The following is a 6000-nucleotide window of genomic DNA, read 5'->3' as shown; positions in this document are numbered from 1 at the left end:
TTTAGCATCTAACACAGGTTCTGGCTCATTAACAGGCATTCAATAATTATGTTGAATAGAATTGTTTTTTTTTTTTTTTATTAAAGCAATTGGGGTTAAGTAACTTGCTCAAGGTTACACGGCCAGTTATTTCTGGGTGTGGTGCTGAGTATCTGAGCCCAGATTTGATCCAGGTCATCCCGACACTGGAGCCTGTGCTCTTACTTGCTGAGCCACCTGGCCGCCCCTAAGCAATTGGGGTTAAGTAACTTGCTCAAGGTTACACGGCCAGGTGTTTCTGGGTGGGTGCTAAGTGTCTGAGCCTGGGATTCGATCTCCAGGTTGTCCCAACACTGGAGCTGGTGCTCTTACTCACTGTGCTACCTGGCTGCCCCTAGAATTGTTTTTTTACATCATTTGTAATAAATAACATAAGTACATGAGGAATCTATGACTTCCCCAGCATGGGAAACTCTCAGTATGGCAACTGTTTCCTTCACCATTGGAGATAAATTCTAATCCTCTTCTGACTGTTTTTAACTTTCCAGACTTCACCACCATAACACAGCTTTCTTCTCACCTTCTGTTCCCTTCTCCACTGGTGAGTTTTACCTGGAACCTCCATTTTTGAATAATTCACAGTAATTGATTGAAGAATCACTGGTAAAATCTGTACTTAAGGAAAACTTTGTCAGCAATATGAATAGTGGAAGAGGTTGGCGAAAAGCACGAGGCAGGAATACCAATTAGGAGGCTGTTGTAATTATCTAGGTGAGAGGTAATGACATTCTGAATGAAGGTGGTAGCTGTGTGAATGGAGAAATGTAGGGTTCGAGGTACATAAAATGGTAAAAAATGGCAAGATTTGCTATCCTTGGAAATGTGGAGTAAGGGAAAGTGAGGAATCTAGTATAGTGCTGAGATTACATGGAAGATTAAAAAGATGGTGGTGCCTTTGAGAGAAATGGGGAAGTTTGGAAGAAGGAAGGATTTGGGGGAAAGATAATGAGTCAAATTTTAGACATAATGAGTTTTACATACCTATGGAACATTCATTCTGAAACATCCAATAGGAACTGGTTGTTGCTGTTATTGGTCCTTAGTTTTCAGAGAGGACCAATGACTTTGTAGGTTGACTTTCACATAACCTGGATTTTAATGAGGCAGAGTTGCACAAAGCCATCAGCCTTGTTCTCTCATCCAGAATCATTAAAATACAGTGGCAAGACAAAAGTCAGGATGACTGGTGATGGCCCAGGTTGCAGTGGATGACCTTGGCATGTTTCAAGTCTGACCAAGCTCTAAGTGCTTCACAGCACCTGCTTTAGCCATCTTCCCAGCCATTGGAACCAGTTGTTCTCATTCACTCATTCTGCTGGGTGATAGGTGATGGCAGACTGAAGCTTGGGGGAGAGACTAGTTCTAGATGTAGAGGTCTGGGGATCATCTGTGTTGAGATGATAGCGAAATCCATGGAAGCTGAGGAGATTACAAGTATAGAAGGAGAAAAGAAGAAGGGCTGGAACTTTAAGAAACATCCACAGTTAAGGGACATATGAATTATCAAAGGAGATAAGCAAGGAGTGGTTCCATATGTACAAGAATTGAGCCAGGATAGTGTATTATCAGAAGAAAAAAAATTGAGAAAGGAGAGAATATCCAGAAGAAGAGGATGGCCAACAGTGTCAAATATAACAGATAGATTAAAAAGGACTAAGACAGAAAAAAAAGACCAGCTGATTTGGTAAGTAAGAGATCATTAGTAACTTTGGAGAGAACAGTTTCAATTGAGGGAAAAGGGCCAAAGCCAGATTGCAAAGAGTTGAGGGGTGAACAAGAAACTCTGCACTATAAAGATGAACTCTTAATCATTACCATCTATCTCATTTGATCTCTAAAGTCCCTTCCAATAGTGACATTATCTGAAATATCAGATAAATACAGGAAATACATGCAATTAATGTTTTTTAGTTGTTATTCAGTTGTTTTTCAGTCATGTCTGACTCCTTGTGACCCCATTTAGGGTTTTCTTGGCAACAATACTATCATTTCCTTCTCCAGCTTATTTTGCAGATGTGGGAACTGAGACAGAGTGAAATGATTTGCCCAGGGTCACATAGCTAGTAAGTGTCTGAGGTCACATTTGAACTCAGGTCCTCCTGACTCCAGGTCCAGCACTCTATCTACCATACCACCTCACTGCCTCATGATGGATGTTACATAAGTCATAAAACTAGGAGACAGTCATACAATTCCTTCACTTTAGAGATGAGGGAACTGAAGGCAAGAAAAACTCAATGGTTCGTCCAAAGTCACACCGGTAGTAAGTGTTAGAATCTGGTGATGACTCCAAATCTCAATGTCTTTTACATCCTACCAAATGAATTCAAAGATAGGTCAGACTCACTATTTCGATTGGGATAAAAGGTAAAACAAAAAGCCTCATACCCCACTGCTACACAATTCAACTGAGGAAGCATTGCTATGCCGACTCCCCCAAACATCCCCCCCATACTGTGCTAGGCTCTAGTCATAGATAGAGACCAAGATAGAACAGTCTATATACACCCTCGGGGAGTTTACCTTCTGCTGCTACTTCCCTTTAAAGATGTTGATGATTAAGAGTTCATCTTTATTCACTCCTCAACCCTTTGCAATCTGGCTTTGGTCCTTTTCCCTCAACTGAAACTATTTTCTTCAAAATTACTAATGGAGTTGTGGGCTCCATCAAGAAAAAAAGCTAGATCTGATGGGTATTTAAAAAGACGTTGCCAACAGAAAAGTGAGGAAAATGTGAGTGAATGGGGCACGTTATCTCAACTAACAGAATATTTCCTCTTGGTGGAAATGAGCTGTTCTGCCAAGAGAACCTAAGGGAGAGATTGTGAGGTTTCACATATTATGTAAGTGAGTTTATTTTGGGAGCTTGGGGTGTTGTGTGCTGTTGCTGTTATTACCGCCACTGTCTTTGACCACATCTGTTCTATTTCCATAATGACCACTTCATTCCTGAGAGGAGCAAGGAACATGGCCTCTATTAATCCTGAATGAGAAGGCATGAAGCAGTTGGAGCTTCTAAATCAGTAAGGGGCAGAATCTTGGTAGACTCTTCCCAGGAGTAAACAAATTGATTTTGAAAAGCTAATACACTCCCAGTTCAAGCAATCAGTTGGGTTTGGGTTGGTTCCCTCTCCCAAAGGACAGTGGGTACAGCATCTTGAGGGACCTTGCTACCAGTCACCCTTTATCCCTATGCCCAAGAAAACAAAAACTCTTTTGATTTAGTCTGTATTCAACTAGTGGGACTTTCTTCATGAGCTCTTAATGCAAGTTTGTTTTGTTTCAAACCCCAATCACTAAATGATTTTTTTCTCCTTTTTTTTTGGAGGGGGGCGGTGTGGTTTGGCATATTTCAGCTACTTCACAGACTTTCCTTAAGTCTAATTGTGTATGTGATCTGGATCCTGAAAAATCACAACCTTGCCTCAAACCCCTTAAATCCCTCTCCCTTCACTATCCTCTTAACCCTCCCACCTGCCAATTTTTACTCTGATTCTTGGATACGGTCTAAATAAACTCAGGCAGTATGTTATAATGGTTCAAGGAACCAGCCTGGGAGACAAGGGTTTAAGTCCCCAACTCTGATACATCCCGGCTGTGTGATGCTGGGCAAAGCATTTAACCTCATAAGGGAATTTCTTACACCAAGGAAATCACAGGTAGTCATTCTTTACTGTGATATTTTTTGATGAGTTGATTTTTTTAATGGATTTTTTTCACTTACTCTTCTTTAAAGAAAACATTCTTTTTTTTATAAGGGATTAGGGAGGAAGCGGGATACAGAGGGAAATGTAGTTCATATAAAAAACAAAACAAAACAAAATATATTTGTAAGAATCTATTTTTTAAAAAAAGGTTCCTGGACTTTAGAAAATCACACATACTTGACTTGAGGAAGAGGAGTCTTTTAGATTAGGTTCATGACACATGCAAGGTTGGTATACAACTGCTAAGCTAGGCTTTCTTCTGTGCAGTCTTCAAAATAGCGTCATAGTGAAAGATCCGGTAAGGCTTCAGGAAGTTTACAGTTTATCCCCGGTGGTCTGGGTCTCCCTTTCTGTTAACCTCTGTTATTGGGTGTGACTGGCACTAAACCTCTCAGAAAGGCAGTTAGTAATCCACATAGTGTGGCTGTGTTCTATCCCACAAGCCTGTCCTGCTCTGAAACAAGGACACCAACTTCATCAAAGTCGGAATCTGAGAATTAATGACATGATCTATAGTTTTGGCTAACGCGTTATCTATTGGATCCATTATACCTGAGCTCAATCCCTAATTATCAAGAAAAATTCTCTCCTGATGGGTACTTTATATTACAATGGAGAAGAAGGATACAACCGGAACATGGACATTTTTTTTGTCAGTTCCAAAACAAACAGGTTAGGACCAGGAGCAGGCAGGTAACTACATTAGGAGATCTTGGGATGGCTTCTTAGAGCAGGCAGAGTTCTGAACTGAGACAATCTGGACCAGAGCACTGTTCATAGAATAGCAGGTTCTTTCCTCATTATTTTTCCAGGTTTAAGACCTTTTTGACCTCACTGATATTTTTTTACCATCTATTGAGACATGGCTGACTATTCATCAGAGAGCACATTGTTTCCTCTGGACTCATTTTTCTTTTCTTCTTGACTCAGCACTTCTCTACATAAATGTGTCACTTGGTCTCATTCATCAATTGGATTGGGTCCTTCCAAGAATGACACTAACCCTTTCCAAAAGCGACTTTTGTTAGAAGAGCCTAAAAAAATTAATATGGATGGATATTGCTCACATAGAAGGTAAATAGATACGAAAGAGAAAAAAATTATCAATTTTTTCTTCTACTTCATTTATTTTGAGGGTAGAGGATAGAAGATGAGTTAAGAGAAGGAGCAGGTAGAGGCAGGGAACAGGAAATTTTGAGCCTAAATCATCATGCGCCTAGAGTGACTTGAGGTAGGGGAATTTAGCCAAGGGTCTGGTGCTGGAGAAAGGAATTTTGTGTACAAAGAAACAAAAAGATAGCTTACATTGGGCTCTGGGGATCACAAAACCAACAGGGAAGCCTTGTGTTTTTTTGACAGGCAGGTAGCTTAGTCACTTTCTAAACTTCATTTCTAGCAATAAAACTTATCTAATTTGTGAGCAGCTCTGAAATATAAAACATCTGGCTTTTGATGGCCAGCTCAGCACCTAGAATTGCTGTTTCCACCTGGTCTGGGTCTGCATTATGTTACACTACTTATCTGTACATGGAATTCCACTGCAAAAATGTGCAAGGGCCTCCCACGATGAGACAAATATAATGACACAAGGAATGCTTTCTTCCAAACAAAGAAACCACAGGTCTAGGAAATTTTCCTTCCTCCTTCCACTGCTTCTCTTTTAAAAAATCTGACCCTAACTATCTCTTATGCAATAGAGTGATAATGATCATTGCTATTAAATATTTCAATATGCATCTTTGTATATTATCTCTATGTGCTGGACAATTGCCTTTCTTAGTTATTTTTTACAGCCTCACAGTAATGTAGGCTGCTATCATTTTTCCCCTACTTCATCCTTTCTTTTTATATTTTAAAGAGATGAAAAAGACAAAGACAGAGACACAGAGAGGGAGAGAGAGACGAAGACAGACAGACAGAGAGACAGAGAGACAAAGACAGAGAGACAGACAGAGACAGAGAACTAACTTGTGGTTATGCAATGAGTTCCCAATAAATCTGATGTGTGAATTCTTTGATCTCCATTCTTTAATCCATATATAGTTGCTGAGGTTTTTATAGCCAATTCAAATTCCCTTGATACCAGTGCTAAGTATTAATAAGAGATATTGGCTAGGTTGGATAGCCGTAGACTTGGAATGCATTTGTTCTATCACTTCTGATAAGCCTTATCTTGGGAAGATGCTTGAAAGATACCAAAAGATACATGCCCTCCAGATATAGGCACTTGGCCATTGCCATAGGAATGGCCCAG

Source organism: Petaurus breviceps, unplaced genomic scaffold (genome assembly GCF_028583685.1).
Source record: "Petaurus breviceps papuanus isolate PSGF00001 unplaced genomic scaffold, PetGlider_PUasm1.0 229, whole genome shotgun sequence".
Classification (NCBI taxonomy): domain Eukaryota; kingdom Metazoa; phylum Chordata; class Mammalia; order Diprotodontia; family Petauridae; genus Petaurus; species Petaurus breviceps.
The sequence above is the reverse complement of the archived record's forward strand: the minus strand, read 5'-3'. Positions refer to the sequence as shown.